This window comes from Dasypus novemcinctus, chromosome X (genome assembly GCF_030445035.2).
Source record: "Dasypus novemcinctus isolate mDasNov1 chromosome X, mDasNov1.1.hap2, whole genome shotgun sequence".
NCBI classification, from domain to species: Eukaryota; Metazoa; Chordata; class Mammalia; order Cingulata; family Dasypodidae; genus Dasypus; species Dasypus novemcinctus.
The window spans coordinates 148,392,191-148,413,334 of record NC_080704.1 but is presented as its reverse complement, the minus strand read 5'-3'; the positions used below and the strand labels follow the sequence as shown (position 1 = coordinate 148,413,334).

Below are 21,144 nucleotides of genomic sequence, written 5' to 3'. Positions count from 1 at the left end.
ACTTAATCTCTGAGCCTCAGTTTCTTCATCTGTAAAACAGATAGTATGAGTATCTACCTGTTAAAATTATTATGAGAATTAAATAAGAAAACATATGTAAAAAAACTTTCCAATGTGCATGGCACATACTAAACTCCCAGTGAATGGTTGCTATTTTTACTCTTTAGCTTTTCTTCTATATAATTCACTTAGCTTCCCTTCTTCAACCCCGAAGATAAGAATTCTCTTGGAAAACATAATTTTATTAAACTAATATACAAATTTGTTGAAATGCAGACGTATTATTCTGGCTCACCTAAGCGTAGAGTATCAGATTTCTTACTAAGTTAATTGTAACATGATTTGGTTCTGTTCAATATCACATCTATTTCCACAAACAGGAAATTGTTCTTTTCTAGATTTTGATTGGCAGGGATGGTTTTACAAACTTTATTGAATTACATTAGTGTTGTATGGTGGAGGAGACACTTCCATTATAAGCCTTTGTTCCTATGTGCTTATCCTTTTTCCTAAAATTACCCTTTCGACAAATATTTTCAACTTGTTTTCTACATCAGATAGGGTAGAAAAATTCGAAGGTGGGAAAAATGGAGAAATTTCTTATAACATTTTACTTGACTACTGAGTAATTATATTTGAAGATTTTCCTGTTTTCCCCTGCAGTTGCAAAATGTTAAAACCATGTAAGAACCCAGTACCACACAGGAACATCATTTAGAACAGCTTGCAGAAATTTCACAGGAAGGAACAGCATTTATGAATCTAAAGAAACAAATAGGTTTCTTTAAATTGGACCCTGTTCTTTCATGTTCCCAACTGTCATCCTTTTTCAACTTGTTTGAGAAATGTTTATCAGAAAAAAGACAGGGGTATGAGGTAAACTGAAAGAAAAGGCTAGAGAGGAGTTAAGGAAAGCAAGGATGTTTAAATTGAGCTGGAAGCCAGCTAAGAGGCTGAGAAAAGACTAAGGGGTCCAACTCCATCACACTCAGGAGCACAAATTCAAAAGTAGGGCCCACTGGCAAGGCACCAAACTCTGGAGCCATCTGCCATGATCATAGAACCTGTGGGTCTCTGTAGAGACACAACCTGGGGTTTGTACCCACTTTGGCTGTCTCTGGGATCCTGCTGAGACATGCCTAAGTGTGACCCCCCTGATATCCTCCCGACTCATTTTGCAGTCTCTTAGCCATATAAACTCATTCGTTGTTATCATTTCCCCCTTTTATTCAAGGTCTTTTTCTAGTTGCATCACCAGCTGGTGCTTGGTTATAGCTCCGATATGACTTCTCTACACATACCTCTTCTGTCACTTTTACTGAACCTGTGGTTGGTACTGGGGTTAGTGTATGCCCAGGAGACTTGAATCTCTGGTCTGTCCATGTGCCAGTTGGGCCCTGAGCCTCAGCAGAGTTGCAATACCTACTCTCCAGTTCGTTGGACTTACCCAGGTCAGCTAACAAGGAGGTGAGGATGGTCAACCACCACACCAAGGAACTGAGAGAGTCTACAGCTGCAAGCAGGAGAATCTCCTACATCAGCCATGTGGGATCTAACTCCCCTCTCAATTTAGAGGTGGAGTGGGCATCACCATCCCAGGATCCTCAGGATGGAGTAATAAAATATGGATTAGAGTGCACTTATTGGTATTCTACTATAGAATTATCGAGCCTCTAGCAATAGAGGAAATTATATCATTGATGTGAAGACAGTGGCCACGGAGCTGCTGAAGGCAGGAGGAGGGAAAAAGAGGTGTGATATGGGGGCATTTTCGGGACTTGGAGTTGTTCAGAACGATATTACAGGGACAAATGCAGGACATTATGTATCCTACCATAACCTACTGAATGGACTGGGAGAGAGTGTAAACTAGAACGTAAATTTTAATCCATGGTATGTAACAGTGCTCCAAAATGTAGTCATCAAATGCAATGAATGTACCACCCTAAAGAAATAAATTGTTGAAGTGGGAGGAGTGGGGGGTGTGGGGAATGGGGTATATGGGAACCTCTTATATTTTTTAATGATACATTTTGTGTCATCTATGTATCTTAAAAAAGAAAAGAAAAAAACCCACAAAAGCTAAGGGGGATTCCATGTGGTTGCAAAATTGCCTGTAACTTTTCTTGGCAACCCCCATTTAAAATGTAGGTTCTAGAGAATAGGGCTTATTATCTATTTTGTTCACTGATGTATTCCCAGCCCCTAGAACAATCTCTGGCTCATAGTAGGTGTTCAATAAATATCTACTGAATGAATAAATGATCTACCTAGAAATTTGCTTTGAGGTTTCTTCTCACCATAGTAAAGATAATTTGCATACTTGAACTGCTTCCATGTGCTGCATTGAAATGATGGGAAGAAAAACATGAAAACTTTAAACTCAAGGTGTTAAGCAGATGACATTAGCGATCTGGGCTCAGGCTAGTGATGGCTTCTGGGGCTGCCTTTTGAGTATTCTGTTTGTCTTGGGTACTCAGCAGCAAAACTGGCTTCATTTTTCAGCTCTCCTTACTCTGGAACCTGAGCTATACTATACTAGAATTATAAGTGACAGAAACAGAAGTCAGGTAGCACAGAGGAAGAGGCTTCCAATTTGATATCTCATCTGCTGCTGACAGCCTATGGCAGTTACCATTCCATTACCAACAAAAGAACTTATAGAAAGCAGAAATTCCTCTCTACTTATTATTCTCTTATGCTGTGAACATTTTAACCTGTGCAACCCTTCTGTGGGTTTGCCGTTCAGCTTCTAAAACAATGTCTCTCCCATAGTAGACACTCAATAAATATATGTTGTGTTATTAATCCTCTCAGGTCATGTAGGTTTGAAAGACTGCTGAGTGTGTTAGGTCTCTTTCCACAGGCCCTGAAAGAAGATGGAGATATAGCAGGAAGATAAATTATGTGGAAACTGGAGAAAAGGAAGGAAAGTAATTGCAATTTCATATGTGCCGAAATTCTGGTGCACTTTGAGAAATCCACCAAGTGTCTCAAATGGTTTGTACCTCTAAATCAACATGTAGAGCATTTATTTTAAATGTGCAATGCTAATACTCAGGAAAGTTTTGAGGCTGCTTTCTTTCCAGGGTGTAAACGAAATTCAGAGCTGTGTGTATGTGTCATTATACTGCATACTTACCCTTGGGATAACACTTTGAAGTGAAAGCATTTGTGTCATTCTGGTATTTCTCTGGCCTGCCAGTTAGTGAGTTATACTTTGGTATGTAATTCAAGACTTCCTCACTGATAATCCCAGTACATTTGAGCATAACCAACACTTTGCTAAAATAAGATGGTGTGTGGAGGTAGATATACATTCTACAGGATGGAAGTTGGAATTTGAGACATGAAAGTTTTATAGGCAAGCCTGGGAAGCTCCTATTCTAAAGGCCAAGAAGTAAAATATCACAGAAAATATTTTTAATACTAGGTCTAAATATGTAGGATGTAAAACTAGTACAGGAAACACAGAACAAGAAAGTTACAAAATTGTGCGGGACAGAGTATAAACTATAATGTTAACTGCAGTCCATGGTTAGTACTGTTAGAAAGAAAGCTGCACCTGTAAGAAAACAAAAGCTCACCCGATTGTGGAGGAGACAAGAATTTTATTATCAATCTTACAAGAACAGGCGCACGACCTGGATAAAATGACCGTCGCACCAAACAAGAAATAATGATATTTCAAACCCAAACCTGACACGCAGGTCTTTCCCCTGTTCCCCATTGATTGGGTACCTCAGGGGTTATAGCCTATCCAAGATGTCTAACTAAGTTCCATGGTTGCTTGCCGCTCCTTTGTTCCCTACACTCTAGCAGGCTGGGTGGCTAAGGGCTGCTTTCATTCCTGGCACGCTTTTCAAATGTGAGGCATTTTCACTATTGGGCCCACCCCCACTTCTCACCATTGGCCCTTCTTGCTTTGAGCCTGCCCCCAGCACTCACCATTGACCGCCTCGCTTTGGCCCCACTCCAAACACTCGCCATTGGCCACCCCTCGTTCTGACATCACTTTTCAAATTCCTGGTGTGCCAATCCACTAGAATTCCTTTCTCTCCCTCCTCCAACTCCTCCAACGGCAGAGCCAACTCTGGCTTTCCTTTTGTGAAAATGAAACTTAACCCTTTCCCACAGTAGCAGTGCTTCAACATGGGTTCATCAATTATAACAAATGTACCACATTAATGAAAGATGTTGTTAATGTGGAAAAGTATGGGAGGGGGAGGAAGTGGGGCATATGGGACTCCCTTATATTTTTTTATATAACGTGTATAATATAAAGCTTCTTTAAAAATAAAATACATTAATTTAAAAAAGAACATTTGGCAACCTTGTGCTTCCTGTCTAAAGTAACTGTTTTTGAATAATAATTGGAATAGTAGCCTATAGTAAATTCAAATATTTTTCTTCTTAGACTCCCATACTACTAAATTTTTCATAAATTATAGATTTTTTCTGTTTTCCTTTTGGTTTTTGTTCCTAGAAAAGTCACCTCCTAAATGTGGGTATATAAAGGAATATCTATATTTAGTTTCTACCTTTAGGTGTGTTTGTTTTCCTGAGTTACTCCTTTAACAACTGACATGGTATTGTTTGGGCAAGTTGTTTATTTTCAGCACTGTAAGATTTCTGATGGGAGTATTGTAAATTCCAGCTCTAAATTGATATTGAAGAATCGATAAAGTACTTAGCAAAGGAATAAATAACTTGAGGTAAAAATAACCAAGAAAAATGTAAGTCCCACTTTCTGTTCATGTGTATTAGGGAGCAGATATTACAGAGAGAGCCTTAAATGATTATCATCCTCAAGTTCTTGTCCTTCATCTGAGTTAACTTTGCAGACATTCTCTTTTTATCATGCAGAAAAAGATCACCACAAAAGGAAATCAGAACTTGCTGATTACTATTTGATAAGAGGCTTGGATCATGAAACCAACCAGATTATTTTCCTAAAGAAGTCAGATTATTTTTCCCTGTTTAGAGTACCTTTATTAGATAACAAGTATTAAGTGATTACAGAGGACCTGAGGAAATGCTCTTCAGGTAAAGATTTTAAACTTTGTAATTGTTCGGCACTAACTGACTTCTTCCCCTTTTCTTTTTGGTTAATTCAAAGTACTGTCTCTCATTTCCTTTGATCATTGTCCCAGCTATTATTAGGTGGGATTTAGTAATTAATTAATAATTCATTTCCTAATTCAGCAAAAACTTATTGAACACCTGCTTTTTGCCAGGTAATCTAAGAATTGTAAATATAACAGTTAAAAAAATATACAAAGGGGAGACAATTAGCAATATGGCAGTGGAGTAAGGAGCTCCTAGAGTTAGCTCCTGCTACAGGGCAGTTAGAAAACACTCAGAGCGATTTAGAGGTAGATGAAGCACCTGTTTGGGGTCCCCAGGAGACCAGAAGAGCATCCTGCCATATCCTTGAAGGAATGGAAGGAGAAGACTGCCCATCTGCAGAGAAGACTCATAAGTAGAACACTCCATGCCCCGGAGGCTGGTGCCCATCCTCCACTGGAGGCACAAGCCACCTTGGGAGCTGTTCTGCAGCTGGAATTAAAAGCTCCACTTCATAAAAACGGGGGAAGAAGAGACAGTTGGGCACCAACTTCAGCTGTTGATGAGTAAATTCAGCAGGCTACAGTATAATCCTGAGAACAGCTAAAATTTGAGCCTGTCCAAGTCAGAAAGAGGCTGGGAACTGCCATCTTAACTAAATGCCTGGCACAGGGGAAGTGGGACGGACTGAAAATCCCAGTGCTCGTAGGGACCAGCTTCTTTCCATCCAGATCATTTTGCAGCTCTAGGATAGGCCCCAACCCCACCTCCAGCAGGGAAGAAGCTGCGGGGACCTGCACCAGCCTCTCCCGGAAGTTACTGGCCATGCCACAGAGGCCAGTGATTGTCCTACTTTTACAGTGCAAGCTGCCCCAGGAGCTATTCTGTGGGTGGAATTTGTAGCTCCATTTCCCAAAAACAGGGAAGGAGGAGACTGGTGGCCACCGATTTCAGCTACAGATTAGTAAATTCAGCTGGCTAAAGTATAACCCTAAGAACAGCTAAAGTTTTAACCTGTCCAAGTTGGAAAGAGGCTGGTAGCCACCACTTGGACTCCAACCCCAGCATGAGGCGAAGCCCCGCTGGCCAAAAATCAGTGACGGTAGGGACTGGTTTCTTTTATCCAGATCAGCCTGCAGCCCTAGCCTAGCCTTCAGGCCCACTTCTGGCAGGGAGGAGGTTGGCAGGCTCTGCACCAGCCAATCGAAGTAACTGCAGGTACATTTGGCTGCACAGACTGAATAATCAGAAGTCTACATGGGCAACTGTGGTCATCTTGGACCCACACTGCGTAGATTGCTGCCCACACCTGCAGCTCCATCCCTGCCCCAGGTAGGGGAAAAAGGGGCATGAAGCTTCATCAGTCTCTCTGGGCAACTACAGTCTAGGCCTACACAATTTAGATTTTTCCACACACCTGTAACTTTGTCCCTACCCCTGGCAAAGGAGAAAGTTGGGAGAAGCTTCATTGGTCCCTGGGGTAATGAGGGCAGCTTGAGCCTCCACAGCTTATAGCACAAACTACATGCTTGGGTCCTACTGCACAACCAGCAAGGGAGAAAGGGCAGGAAGCCCTAAACTAAAGAGAAAAACTACACCCAGAATAAATACATCTAGTAAGGGAGATGCCAAGACAACAACAAAAAATTACAATCCACACCAAGAAACAGGAAGCTATGATCCAGTTAAAGGAACAAGATAAGCCTCCAGATGACATAAAGGAGTTGAGGAAACTAATCATAGATGCTCAAAGAAATCTCCTTAATAAATTCAATGAGATGGCTAAAGAGACTAAGGATATTAAGAAGAATCAGTTGAGCACAAGGAAGAATTTGAAAGCATACATAGAAAAACAGAAGATCTTATGGGAATGAAAGGCACAATAAATGAAATTTTAAAAAACATTGGAATCATATAATAGCAGATGTGAGGAAGCAGAAGAAAGGATTGATGAGCCTAAAGAAATGGCCACTGAAAGTGAACATACAAAAAAACAGATGAAGAAAAGACTGGAAAAAATTTAACAAGTTCTTAGGGAACTAAATGATAGCAAGAGACATGCAAATATATGTGTCACTGGTGTCCCACAAAAAGAGAAGGGACAAGAGGCAGAAGGAGTATTTGAAGAAATAATGGTAGAAAATTTCCCAGCCCTATTAAAGGACGTAGATATTCATGTCTAAGAAGCACAACATACTCCCACATGAAAAAATCTGAATAGACCAACTCCAAGACACATAATAATCAGAATGTCAATTGCCAAAGACAAAGAGTGAATTCTGAGACTAGCAAGAGAAAAGCAGTGCATAACATATAAGGAATACCCAATAACATCAAGTTCTGATTTCTCACCATGGAGGCAAGAAGATAGTGGTCTGATAGATTTAAGATACTACAGGAGAAAAACCTCCAGCCAAGAATCTTGTATCTGGCAAGACTGTCTTTCACAAATGAAGGCAAGTTTAGAATATTCACAGATAAACAGAAACTGAGAGAATTTCTAACCAAAAGACCAGATTTTCAGAAAATACTAAAGGGTGTGCTAGAGACTGAAAAGAAAAGACAGGAGAGAGAGGCCTGGAAGAGAGTCTAGAAGTGAAGATTATATCAATAAATGTAACTAAAAGTGTCAAAGAGTGGTCAAAATAAAATATGACAGATAATACTCAAATAGTCAGAAATAAACTTAACCAAAGATGTGAAGCACTTGTATTCAGAAAACTGCAACTCACTGGTAAAAGAAATAAAAAAAGGCCTAAATAACTAGAAGTATATTCCATGCTCACAGATTGGAAGACTAAATATCATTAAGATGTCAGTTCTACTCAAATTGGTATACAGATTCAATGCAATCCTAATAAAAATTCCACCAGCATTTTTTTAAAAATTGAAAACATGTTTATTAAATTTATGTGGAAGGGTAAGGGGTCTTGGATAGCCAGAAACATGTTAAAAAGGAAAAGAGAATTCTCATCTCCAGACTTTAAATCATATTACCTAGGTATAGTGGTAAAAACAGCATGTTACTGGCATAAAGACAGACACATAGACCAATGGAACCAAATTGATGGCTCAGAAACAGACCCTCACATATATGGTCAAGTGATTTTTCACTAGCCTAACCCACACAGCTCTAGCAGAACAGTCCATCCAACAAATGGTACTGAAAGAAATGGATATCCATAGCCAAAAAAAAGGACCCCTATCTCACACCTTATATAAAAATTAACTAAAAATAAAAGCAAGAACCATAAAACTTCTAGAAGAGATTGTAGGAAAATATCTGCAAGACCTGGTGGTAGATGGTGGATTCTTAAAGGAGATAAGTGGAGGACTGAGGCGCTCTACTGATGTTTAATATATTTAGAAGTTTTAATTAGCTTTACAGTTAAAGTGTGGAAATGTATAGAGTGGATGGTAATACATAGTGCGTAACTCCTAGTTTCTAAATGGGGATTTGGCTGAAAATGGTAGTCTAGATATATGAATGCCAGTTGGGAGAATGTTAGAGAATAAACTAGGAAATGAATAGCACAGTAAACCAAGAGGTGGATGAGAATTGTGGTTGATGGTACACATGCAAGAATGTCCTTTGTTAGCTAGGGCAAATGTACATCACTAATGCAGAATGGTGGGAATTTGGAAAAGCATGGGAAAAATACAGCTGGAGTGACCTATAGACTGTGGTTACCATTAATAATATAATATTCTTGCATCTATGTCAAAGATGTACTGTATTGATAATGGGGCAATATGGAAAATGTGTATCAAATGTACACTATGGACAAGGTAACAATCAGATGATATTATCTTATCTGTAATAAATGTTCCACCACAGTGTGGTATGTTGATAGAGTGGTGTTGTTTGGCAATTCTGTACATGTGTATCATTGTTTTATAAGTTTACAACTTCTGTCGTAAAAATATATTTTAAAAATAATAATAGGGTGGGTTGGGGGGGAAATATACCAAAAGTAAGATAAGGATTGTAATTAGTAGTAAGATTTTGACAATATTCTTTCATAATTTGTAACAAATGTCTCAGGTCAATGGAAGGTGTTGGTGGAGGTTGATATATGGGAACCCTGTATGATGTTATGTGTGTTTGCTTTGTAAGCTCACAAATTTCACTACACAATTATTGTTTATGTATGTTCATATATTAATGATATAAAGATAATAGTAATAGGATGGGTTGGGGGAAAGTACTTTGGTTAGGAGTAATGTTTTGAAAATGCTTTTTATTCACATTTTGGGTTATTAGATTCTTTTTTTACACTTTTTAATTAAAGTTAATAGATCACAAAGAATGTTACATTAAAAAACAAAAAAAAAGCATAAAAAATGTAAGAGGTTCCCATATATCCCACTACCCACCCCCAACCCCATCATTTTTGTAAATAGTATTTTTGTGAAGATATATGCATCACCAAAAAAAAGTTACATTAAAGAATATAAGGTTCCCATGTAGCCCTCACCCCCCCACCCCACTCCACTCACACCAAAAACCTCCTTCGTTGTGGCACCCATCGTACTCGCTGAACACATTTTGGAGGACTGCTGCACTTCATGGATAATAGTTTACCCTGTGGTTCACACTCTCCTCCAGTACATTCAGTGGGTTATGGTAGGATATGTAAAGTCCAACATCTGACCCTGCAGTGTCATTTAGGACAACTCAGGGTCCCAAAAATGCCCACCATCCCATCTCTTCTTCCCTCCCCTGCCCTCAGCAACTGCTGTGGCCACTTTCTCCACCTCAATGCTACAATTTCTTCTATTACTAGTCACAATAGTTTTATAGTAGAATATCAGGAAGTCCACTCTAATCCACACTTTATTCCTCCATTCTGTGGACCCTGCGATAGTGATGTCAACTCCACCTCTAGATCAAGAGGGGGCTTAAATTCCACGTGTATGATGCATGCAATTCCTCTGCCTGCAGTTGTTGGCACTCTTGATTCCCCTTGTGTGATGTTTGACCATCTTCACCTCCCTGTTACCTGACCTGGGTAAGTCCAATGAACCAGAGAGTAGGAGTCACAGCTCTGCTGAGGCTCACAGCCCGACTAGCACATGGGCAGTCCTAAGATTCAAGTACCCTGAGTATATACCATCCCTAGCACCAACCACAGGTTCAGTAAAAGTGACAGAAGTGACATGTATAGGAAGGTCACATCTGAGTCCAGCTCCATCACACTCAGGAGCACAAATTCCAAAGGAGGGCCCTCTGACATGGCACAGAACTCCAAATTGATCAGCCATGACCATATACCCTGTGGATCTCTGTAGGGCCAAGACCATATACCCCGTGAATCTCCATAGCTTTCAGTAGAACCAGCACCTAGGGTTGTATTTACTTTGGCTCTCTCTGGGGTCCTGCTGTGGTGTGCATAAATGTGACCCCTCTGATGACCTCCCAGATCTTTTTGGAAGACTCTTAGCCATATAAACTCATTCGTCATTGCCATTTTCCCCTTTTACTCAACGTCAAAAAGCAGTTTTTAACACTTGATCCAACATGTAGGCTGGGATATTCTGATGGTCTATGTTGACCCTTTTATTCAAGGTCTCTTTCTAGTTGCATCACCAGTTAGTGATTGGTAGTAATCCCTCAGCACCAGAGAGGCTCATCCCCAGGATCCATGTCCCATGCTGGGGGGAAGGTAATGCATTTACATCCTGAGTTTGGCTTAGAGAGTGGTCACATTTGAGCAACATGGAGGCTCTCAGGAGGTAACACTTAGGCACCCTGCAAATCTAGGCCTAGTTTATATTTCAAACACACAGGCTCGTAAGCATAGTCATCAGTATCGAGGGCTCATTATTGGACCATCTTTCCTTGTTGGTCTTTGCCATTGCACTTGAGGGATTATTGTTGTTCCATTGTGGAATGTGACAGAGCTTCCCTGGGTAGGAACTCGGCACTCCCTCAGTTGACGTTTGTAACTGTAACTACTATAAAAATACCCAACATATATCAGAACATTTTTATGTCCCCTATATACATGCCCTGGAGAACCCCCAAACTCATGTGCCCCCCATCAATAACACCCCACACCAGTGTTCCTCCCTGGCCATAGTTGAACCTTCCTGTCGTCCATAACTTCTTCAACAATTAAGCCTAATATATTGCCAGATTCAATTACTAGGAAATTGAAATATAGTGATGGGTTTAAAGTTTAGAAAAAGTATACTTATTAATATAGAAATACTAAAGTAAAAATAAGTTGGTGTATTAATAAAATGAAAAATATTATAAAGCTTTGTTTCAAACATTTTGCCTTTCATCACTGTAATAGGTGTTGCCCTTATGTACAATGGCAAGGCACTTTCTTTCATTTCTTCCTCAGTGTCTACATCCTTTTTTTTTCTAATTTTTTTAATATTGTCTTCAAAAAAAGTTTTAGATCACAGTAATTCACATACACAATATAGGGGACTCCCATATATCCAACAACAAACCCTTTTCCCCTTTCCCCAGCAATGATCTTTTTACATGTTCATGTTATATTTGCTGCAACTGATGTAAAGATTTTGAAACATAGCTATCGAGCATGGTTCCATTTTGGTTTACCTTATGGTTTATAATTTAGACTGTACAAATTTCTAAATTTTTAGCTTCCTTATGTTTTACATTATTGTTTACATTTTAGCTTATCGATTTTCATACACTTTTGGTATAAGTTAACATGTCCTATATCCATCATTGCATGATCTTGTGGAGCATTTCCATTGCCCCTTAGTTGTCCTGCTTCCATCCATTCTATACCTCTCTCCCCTCCCCTCGGGACCCACAGTGACAATCAATTTTCAGTACTTGAGGGACCAGATTTATAAATATTGCAACAATGCTGAAGGCTTAATATACTAGACTGCCCTAACTAATTGGGAACCACTGATTCTCTCAAGAGACACAATTCCCTCTATTTGGGAACATCAGGTCTCCCCAGGATGTGGGTACACCTTCACATTCATTGTATGGGTCTCCACCCAATGATATAAGACACTTTGACAAAATGAGGACTCACACACTCCCTAGAAGCTTACCCCTGTACCAGATGCCCCTCCTTCAGCACCTTAAACATGTAATACTTCCTTATTATATTTCCTAAAGAGTTTTCCAACACTGTAGCTTCAAACATATACCTGACATTCTGCCATATTCAACAGTTCCCCCCAGCCCTCCGCCAATTCCTTGGGCCATCTGACCCATCCTCCGAACCCTAGCCACCCTCAAGCCCACAAAGCCCCACCAAAATGTATTCCTATGCCCCTATCCTATCCCTTCCCTGTATAAACACTTACCTCCAACTTATCATAGACTTCACCCATATAGGCGTATGTGTTTAAAATATTCAACAAGAATGCAAATTATTGGTGGTACAGTGAGGTATAAGAGTCTTGTATGATGTTATATATGCTTGCTTTGCAAGTTCACAACTATTACTATACACTTATTGTTTATATATGTTATGTATGAGTGATATACTTCAATACATTTTAAAAAACAACAGTAGACCATAAAAAAAGATCTACAAAGGACCCTTGCCCTCATTGCGCTTTTTTTGAAGATTGATTGATTGATTTCTCCGCCCTCCTTCCATTGTCTGCTCTCTGTGTTCATTCGCTGTGTGTTCTTCTCTGTCTGCTTGTATTTTCATTAGGCGGTGCCAGGAACTGATCCTGGGACCTTCCAGAGTGGGAGAGAGGCAATCATTCTCTTGTACCACCTCAACTCCCTGGTTTTGATAAGTCTTTTATTGTCTCTCTTCTATGCCTCTTTTTGTTGTGTCAGCTTGCTGCATCAGCTCTCCACATTGGCCAGCACTCCTTTGCAGGGTGGCACTCCTGTGCAGGGCAGCACTCCTGCGCAGGGTGGCACTCCTGTGCTGGGTGGTACTCTTATGTGGGGTGGCACTCCTGCACAAGGTGGCACTCCGCATGGGCCGGCACTCTGTGTGGGCCAGCTCACCACGCAGGTCTGCTTGCCTTCACCAGGAGGCCCTGGGTATCAAACCCTAAACCTTCTATATGGTAGACAGGAGCCCAATTCCTTGAGCTACATCTGCTTACCCTCATTGAGCTTTGAGACACAAGTAAAGGAAATAGATCAGTGCATGGATAAAATGTGATACCTACCAACTGTGATAACTGCTACAGCTATGGATGAGAAAAAAGGAAGAATCTACTTAGATATCACAATAAGAACCTGCTTTCCTAGTTTGCCAAAAGGCTGTCAAAGCAAAGTGTCAAAAATGTATTGGCTTTTATAAAGGGGATTTATTTGGGGTGAAAGCATACAGTTCTAAGACTGTGAAATGTCCAAATCTAGGCATCAGAAAAGATGCTTTCTCAGGATCCTGCCATGTGGCAAAGAAAGATGGCTGCCGATTTCTGCCCAGATCCCTGCCTTTCCCTGCAGAATCTACCATTTCTGGGAGCATAGCTGTAGGCAACCATGCATAGGGCTTGTCTCTTGCAAGGCCTCCTCAGTATATCAGCTGCTCTGCTTTCTTCCCCAGTTTAGCTGTGAGTTATCAGGCATATGGCTCATCTCTTCAGCCTTGAGCTACTTCATGGGCCCAGCCTTTTGGGTATATCATGCTAGTGATTCTCCAGGTTCTCCTTTCACATTGCAGGGTCAAACTGGCAGAGTTCCCTTTTTCTGTGTCTGTCTCTCTCTCTGTCTCCATTTATATCAGATCTAGCAAGGGGGCAGAGACCCAAGCTGGCTCAGACCTCACTGACATAGTCCAATCAGAAGGGTCTCACACCAACCTTTCTCTTTTTGAGACTCATGAAAGATTTTAAACTGTCACAGAAGATTTCTCTTATAAGATGAATTTCAAGTGGTTACCTGATGAGTCAGAAGACCTCAGTCACATAAAGTGCCTGGGGAGTAGGAGGCAGTGGTGTCTAAGTCATGAAAGGGCTGGATGTGTTCCAGGAACAGAGGGAAAGCCAGCATAATTGAGTGAAAGGGAATGTGGTATGAGATAAAGTTTGGAGAGGTAAAAAGGTGCCAAATCAAACAGGGCTTATAGGCCCCAAGATGTTTGGATTTGATTCTAAGAGCACTAGCAAGCCATAAAAAGGTTTTTAAGCATGGGAGTAACAGGAAATGTTCTACATTTTTTGTAAAGTCTACTTTGTTCTGTGGACAGTGAGCTAAAGGTGGGCAAGAATGAAAGCACATCAAAACCAGTTGGGAGGCTATTTGTTTACTGTAACAGTCTAGGTAAGAGAAAGGGGTGGCTTGGATAAAGATGATGTTAGCAAAGATGTAGAGAAATAGAAAGATGCTAAATATTGGTGTTAAAATCAAAAGACAGAACATATCGATGGTTTTTATATATGGGATGCTGAAAGAGTAGGAGAGGTCAAATCTGACTTCCAGTAGAAAGGGGGAAAATGATGATGCAGAACAAAAGGGAAACTTTTCTTCAGGAGCAAAGCCTTTGAGCAGACAAGGCAGGGATGAGTTTCAGGGAGATTTTTTTCTATTTTAAAAGGACGGAAGAGGAAAATATAGATACAGATGGTAGGCAGGTAGGTAGATTTAGTGGTGGGAATAGAGAGTTCCTTCTGCTGGCCTTCGATTTCAACATAAAGTATGATGCAAGATCATCAACTGAAGGCAGGAAGTGGAGTGGGGGGAATTGTAGGAGGTTTGAGGAGAAAGGTAAAGATATATCACACAGTCACTTTGGAGAGTAGAAAAGCAAATTCAATGCAGAAATGGGATTGCTGGACAAAGATAAGTGCTCCGTTGAGGTTTGTGATCATGAATATTTTAAAAGGTATTTGTTTATTCTATTAAGAAGTTGTGAGCTTACAAAACAATCAAGCATAATGTACAGAATTTCCATATAGTACCCCTCCACCAATACTGTATACATTGTTGTGGAACACTTAGTACAGATTATTAAAGAACATGATCATTCTATTACCAGTAACTGGATGGCAGAGTACACTTGGCATATTTTTTCCAAACATCCCCTATTTTAACACTATGTATTAGTATTGTATATTTTTTATAGTTCATGAGAGGACACTCTCATATTTGTACTGTTCACCACAGTCCATCTTCCACCACATGGTTTACTGTGTTATACAGTCCCAAGCCTTGTACATTCTATCCAAAGTGTATACTCAGTGGCTCTCATTTTCATTACAGACTTGTGTAGTCATCACCCCAGCAAACCATTTAACATTTTCCTTGGTCCAAAAAAAAAAACTCCCATTCCCCTTATTACTGATCCTTAGCATTGATACAGTACCTTGTTTAACATTGGTGCAAGAATATTACAATATTGGGATTAACTATAGTTTACATTAATTGTATTTTTTCCATGTATCACTATATTGTTACCACTTTTTAATAGTGACATTTTTTCAAGTTCATAGACAAACATTCTTATATTTGTGTTATTAACCAAAATCCATATCCATCTTTGGGTTCACTATGTTTTTCAGTACCTAGATATTCTCTAGCTTTCTTTCAGTTGACATTTACATCCCAAAACTACCCCTTTCAGCCACAGTCCCATGTATAAACTAGCCATGTTAGTTATACTCACTCTAATGTGTTACCATCAACTCTGTCCATTTTATACTCAAGCTAATTGAAAATTCTACATGCATTAAGCGCCCTATCTTCATCCTATCTCCTAGTAACCTATAATCTAGGTTTTAACTCCACATGTTTATTCTTCGTATTTAGTTCATATTAGTGAGACCATCCAGTATATTTCCTTTTGTGCCTGGCTTATTTCGCTTACCATAATGTCTTCAAGGTCCATCCATGTTGTCATTTGTGTCCCAATTTCATTTCTTATTACAGCAGCATAACCTTCCATCATAATGTAGATACCATATTTTGTTGATCAGTTCATTGGTTGATGGACATTTGGGTTGTTTCCATCTTTTGGCAATTGTGAATAATGCCACTATGAACATCGGTGTGTAAATGTCTGTTTGTATCTCTGTTTTCAGTTCTTCTGGATATATTCCTAATAGGGCAATTGCTGGATCATAAATAGTTCTATGATTAGCTTCCTGAAATCGCAAAACTGTCTTCCACAGAGGCTGCACCATTCTGCATTGCCACCAACAGTGAAGGAGTGTTCCTATTGCCCCACATTCCTCTCTAGCACTTGTAGTTTTCTGATTTTTTAAAAAATTATGGCTGTTCTATGATGCATGACATGATATCTCATTGTACTTTTGATTTCCATTTCCCTAATAGCTAGTGATAGTGAACATTTTTTCGTATGTTTTTCACCATTTTATTTCCTCATGGGAAAAATGTCTATTTAAGTATTTTTCCCATTTTTAATTAGATTCTGAGCTGTTTTATTGTTGAGTTATATGACCTCTTTGTGTAGCATGGAAATCAAAGCCTTTCAGATATGTGGTTCCAAATATTTTCTCCCATTGAGTGGGTTGACTTTTCACTTTCTTCACAAAGTCCTTTAAATCGCAAAAGTGTTTAAGTTTTAGGAGGTCTCATTTATTCTTTTTTTTTTTTTTATCATTGCCCATGCTTTCAGTGTAAAGTTTAAGAAACAGCCACCTACCATTAGGTCTTAAAGATGTTTCCCTATATTTTCTTCCAGGAGCTTTATGGTTCTTGCTTTTATATGTAGGTTTTGATCCATTTTGAGATCATTTTTATATATGGTGTGAGGAAGGGCTCCTCTTTCTTTCTCTTGGTTAGGGATATCCAGTTCCCCCAGCGCCATTTGAATTTGAATGTCAGACTATTCTGCCCCAGCTGGGTGAGTTTGATGGCCTTGTCAAATATCACTTGAACATAAATATGAGGACCTGTTTCTGAACAGTAAATTCGGATCAATTGACATGTCTGTCATTATGCCAGTACCATGCTGTTTTTAGCACTGTAGCTAGATAATATGATTTAAAGACTGGAATTGAGTCTCCTCCCACTTCATTCTTCCTTTTTAAGATGTTTCAGGCTATTCAGGGCCCTTTATCCTTTCAAGTAAATTTCATATTTAAGATTTCCATTTCTGAAAAAAACAGGCTGTTGGAATTTTTTTTAAAGATTTATTTATTTATTTTATTTCTCCCCCTCACCCCACCCCCGGTTGTCTGTTCTCGGTGTCTATTTGCTCTGTCTTCTTTGTCCGATTCTGTTGTTGTCAGTGGCACGGGAATCTGTTTCTTTTTGTTGCGTCATCTTGTTGTGTCAGCTCTCCGTGTGGGCGGTGCCATTCTTAGGCAGGCTGCACTTTCTTTCCTGCTGGGCGGTTCTCCTTACGGGGCGCACTCCTTGTGCATGGGGCTCCCCTACGCGGGGGACACCCCTGCATGGCACGGCACTCCTTGTGTGCATCAGTGCTGCACATGGGCCAGCTGCACATGGGTCAAGGAGGCCCGGGGTTTGAACCACAGACCTCGCATGTGGTAGATGGATGCCCTAACCACTGGGCCAAGTCTGCTTCCCAGGCTGTTGGAATTTTAATCGGGATTACATTGAATCTGTATCAATTTGAGAATTGACATCTTACAATATTTAATCTTCCTATCCATGAACACACAGTATTCATCCATTAATTTGACTCATCTTTGATTTCTTTTAGCTGTGCATTGTAGTTTTCTGAATACAAGTGTTTTATGCCCTTGGTTAAGTTTATTCCTTAAATATTTCATTCTTTTAGTCGCTATTCTAAATGGAATTTTTTTTTCTGACTTCCTCCTCATAATGCTAATTACTTGTGTATAGACACACTACTGATTTTTGCATTTTAATCTTGTATCTTGCAACTCTGCTGAATTCATTTATTAGCTGTAGTGGCTCTGTTGTATGTACCTTTTTTTTTTTTGGCTTTTCTAGGTATAGGATCACATCATCTGCAAATAGCAAAAGTTTTACCTTTTCCTAATTTAGACACTTTTATTTCTTTTTCTTACATGATTCCTCTAACTAGAACCTCTAGCACTATATTGAACAATAGTGGTGATAGTGAGCATCCTTGTCTTGTTCCCAATCTCAGCAGGAAAGTTGTCTGTCTTACACCATTGAGTACAATGTTAGCTTTCAGTTTCTTACATATGCCCATAATCACATTGAGAATGTTTCCTTCAATTCCTGTCTTTTGGAGGACAGGATATTTTTTTGTCAGTTACCTTTTGTGCATCAATCACGTTGATCATGTGATTTTTCTTCTTTGATTTATTATGATGGAGTATTATGCTGATTAATTTTCTTGTGTTAGGCCACTCATGCATGTCTCATATAAAAGCCACTTTATCATGAGTGATTCTTTTAATGTGCTGTTGGATTAGATTAACGAGTATTTTGTTGAGGATTTTTGCATCTATATTCATTAGGGAAATAGGTCTGTAATTTTCTTTTTTCATACTGTCTTTATCTAGCTTTGGTATTAGAGTGATGTTGGCTTCATAGAATGACTTGGTAGCATTCCTTCCTGTTCAATTTTTTGGAAGAGTTAAAGTAGTATTGAATCTTCTTTGAATGATTTGTTGAATTCATCTGTGCAGACATCTGCTCCTGGGCTTTTCATTTTGGGAAGTTGTTGGATGACTGTTTCCATCCCTTTGGTTGTGATTTGTTTGTTGGAGTCTACTATTTCGTCCAGGTTCAGTGTAGATTGTTCACCTTTCCTAAGATTATTTTTTATTTTTTCTTACATTTGGTGTATTTTTCCCCCAACCTACCCTTTTATCACTTTTTAAAATGTTATATGATTTATATCATTTGTACATGAACATACGTTGTGAACTTACAAAGCAAACATACATAACATCATACAGGGATCCCATCAACCCACCACCAACACCTTGCATTTTTGTGAGATATTTGTTAAAATTATGAAAGAATATCATCAAAACCTTACTAGAAACTATATTCCATATCTCACATTTGGTGTATTTTCCCCCCAACCCACCCTATTATTGTTTAAAATATATTTTTATTACATAAGTTGTAAACTTAGAAAACAATCATGCACATGTGCAGAACTCCCATACAGCACCTCTCTATCAACACACCACACCGTGGTGGAACATTTGTTACAGATTGAGATATCATCAGACTATTACCTGAACCATGGTCCGTAGTATACATTTTCCATACATTTTCCATACTCCCCCATAATCAACACAGTACATCTTTGCAATAGATGAATGCCTATGACAGTATTGCTGTTAACCACAGTCCATAGGTCACTTCAGTTGTATTTTTCCCATGCTTCTCCACATTCCCACCACCCTGTAATTCTGACGTACATCTGCTCTACCCCACAAAGGACACTGTTGGCATCTGTCACATCAATCACAATTCTCATCCACATTCGGGTTTACTGTGTTATTCAATCCCTATATTATTCTCTAGCTTTCTTTCAATTGACATTTACATCCCTAGACTACCCTTTCCAGCTACATTCCCATTTATAAACCAGCTGTTAGTCACTATAATGTGTTACCATCAACTCTATACATTTCCACACTTTTACAGAAAAGTTAATTAAACCTTCTACAAATATTAATTATCAGTAATCCATCTCATTTCTTTTTTCTCCTTTAAGAATCTACCACTTACCACCTGGTCTTGACAAAGTTTTCCCACATTTTATTCTAGAAGCTTTATGGTTCTTACTTTTATCTTTAGTTTTCTGATCCATTTTGAATTAATTTTTGTATAAGGTGTTAGATAGGGGTCCGCTTTCTTTCTTTTGGATAAGGATATCCAGTTCTCCCAGCCCGCTATACTGAACACTGACTGAACTAGGTGGGTTTGACAGCCTTGTCAAAAATGACTAGAACATAGATGTGAGGGTTGGTTTCTGAACCATCAGTTTGGTTCCATTGGTCTGTGTGTCTGTTTTTATGCTAGTACCATGCTAATTTTATAATTGTAGCTAGGTAATATGATTTAAAGTCTGGAAGTGAGAGTCCTCCAACTTTGCTTTTCCTTTTTAAATGTTTCTGGCAATTTGGGAACACTTACACTTCCAAATAAATTGGATAATTATGTTCCATTTATTTTTAAAATGCTGGTGGAATTTTGATCAAGATAGCATTGAATCTTTATATCCATTTGGGCAAAATTGACATCTTAATGATATTTAGTTTTAGAATTCTTGAGCATGGAATGTTTTTGCAATTATTTAGGAATTTTTTTATTTATTTAGCAATACATTCTAGTTTCTGAATACAAGAGCTTCACATCATTGGTTAAGTTTATTCCTAAGTATTTGGCTAAGTCACTATTGTAAATGGAATATTTTTCTTGACTTCTTCCTTAGATTACACATTACTACTGTCTTTTATTTTAGTTTACGTTTATTATCTTTTTTTAAAGATTCAAAAACCTAACAAAATGTTACAATAAAAATATAAGAGGTTCCCAAATACCCCATTCACCATAGCCCCCATTCCTTCCAAATCAACAACTTCTTTCATTACTGTGGTACATTCATTGCATTTGATGAGTATAGTTTGGAGCATTGCTACACAACATGATTATACTTTCTGTTGTAGTTTACACTCTCTCCCAGTCCATTCAGTAGGTTATGGCAGGATATATAAGGTCTTGTATATGTCTCTGCAATATCATTCAGGACAATGCCAAGTCCCGAAAATGTCCCAATATCACACCTTTTTTCCCTCTCCCTGCCTTCAGCAACTCCCACTGCCACTGTCTCCACCCCAATGGTATAATTTCTTCCATTGCTGGAGTCACAATAATTCTATAATAGAAAACCAGTAAGTTCACTCTAATCCATATTTTATTCCTACATCCTGTGGACCCTGAAAGCAACAAAACAGTTGGGGTATTAAAAAATGAAAAATATAATATTTTTTTTAGGTTTTCATCACTGGAATAGGTGTTGCCCTGTATGTACAGTGGCAAGACAATCTCTTCCATTTATTCCTCAATATCTACATCCTTTCTTTTTTTTATTATGTCTTCAAAAAAGTTTTAGGTGACAGTAAAGTCACATATTGAATATAGGGAACTCCCATATACTCAACATAAAACCCTTTTCCCCATCCGGCAGCAATAATATTGTACATGTGGATGTT

General features: G+C 38.9%; 1 protein-coding gene across 10 annotated transcripts in view; it reads left to right on the top strand.

Annotated features, from left to right (window-relative positions):
* ENOX2 (ecto-NOX disulfide-thiol exchanger 2) overlaps positions 1-21,144 on the top strand; it is a 389,024-nt gene that overhangs the window by 112,392 nt on the left and 255,488 nt on the right. The window contains exon 1 of one of the 10 annotated variants that reach the window (XM_023585453.3): positions 2,919-3,000. The exons of the other annotated variants lie outside the window; for them this stretch is intronic. The gene's annotated coding sequence lies outside the window, so the exon portion shown is untranslated. Of the gene's footprint in view, positions 1-2,918; positions 3,001-21,144 lie in introns of those variants that run through there. 10 annotated transcript variants of the gene reach the window in all.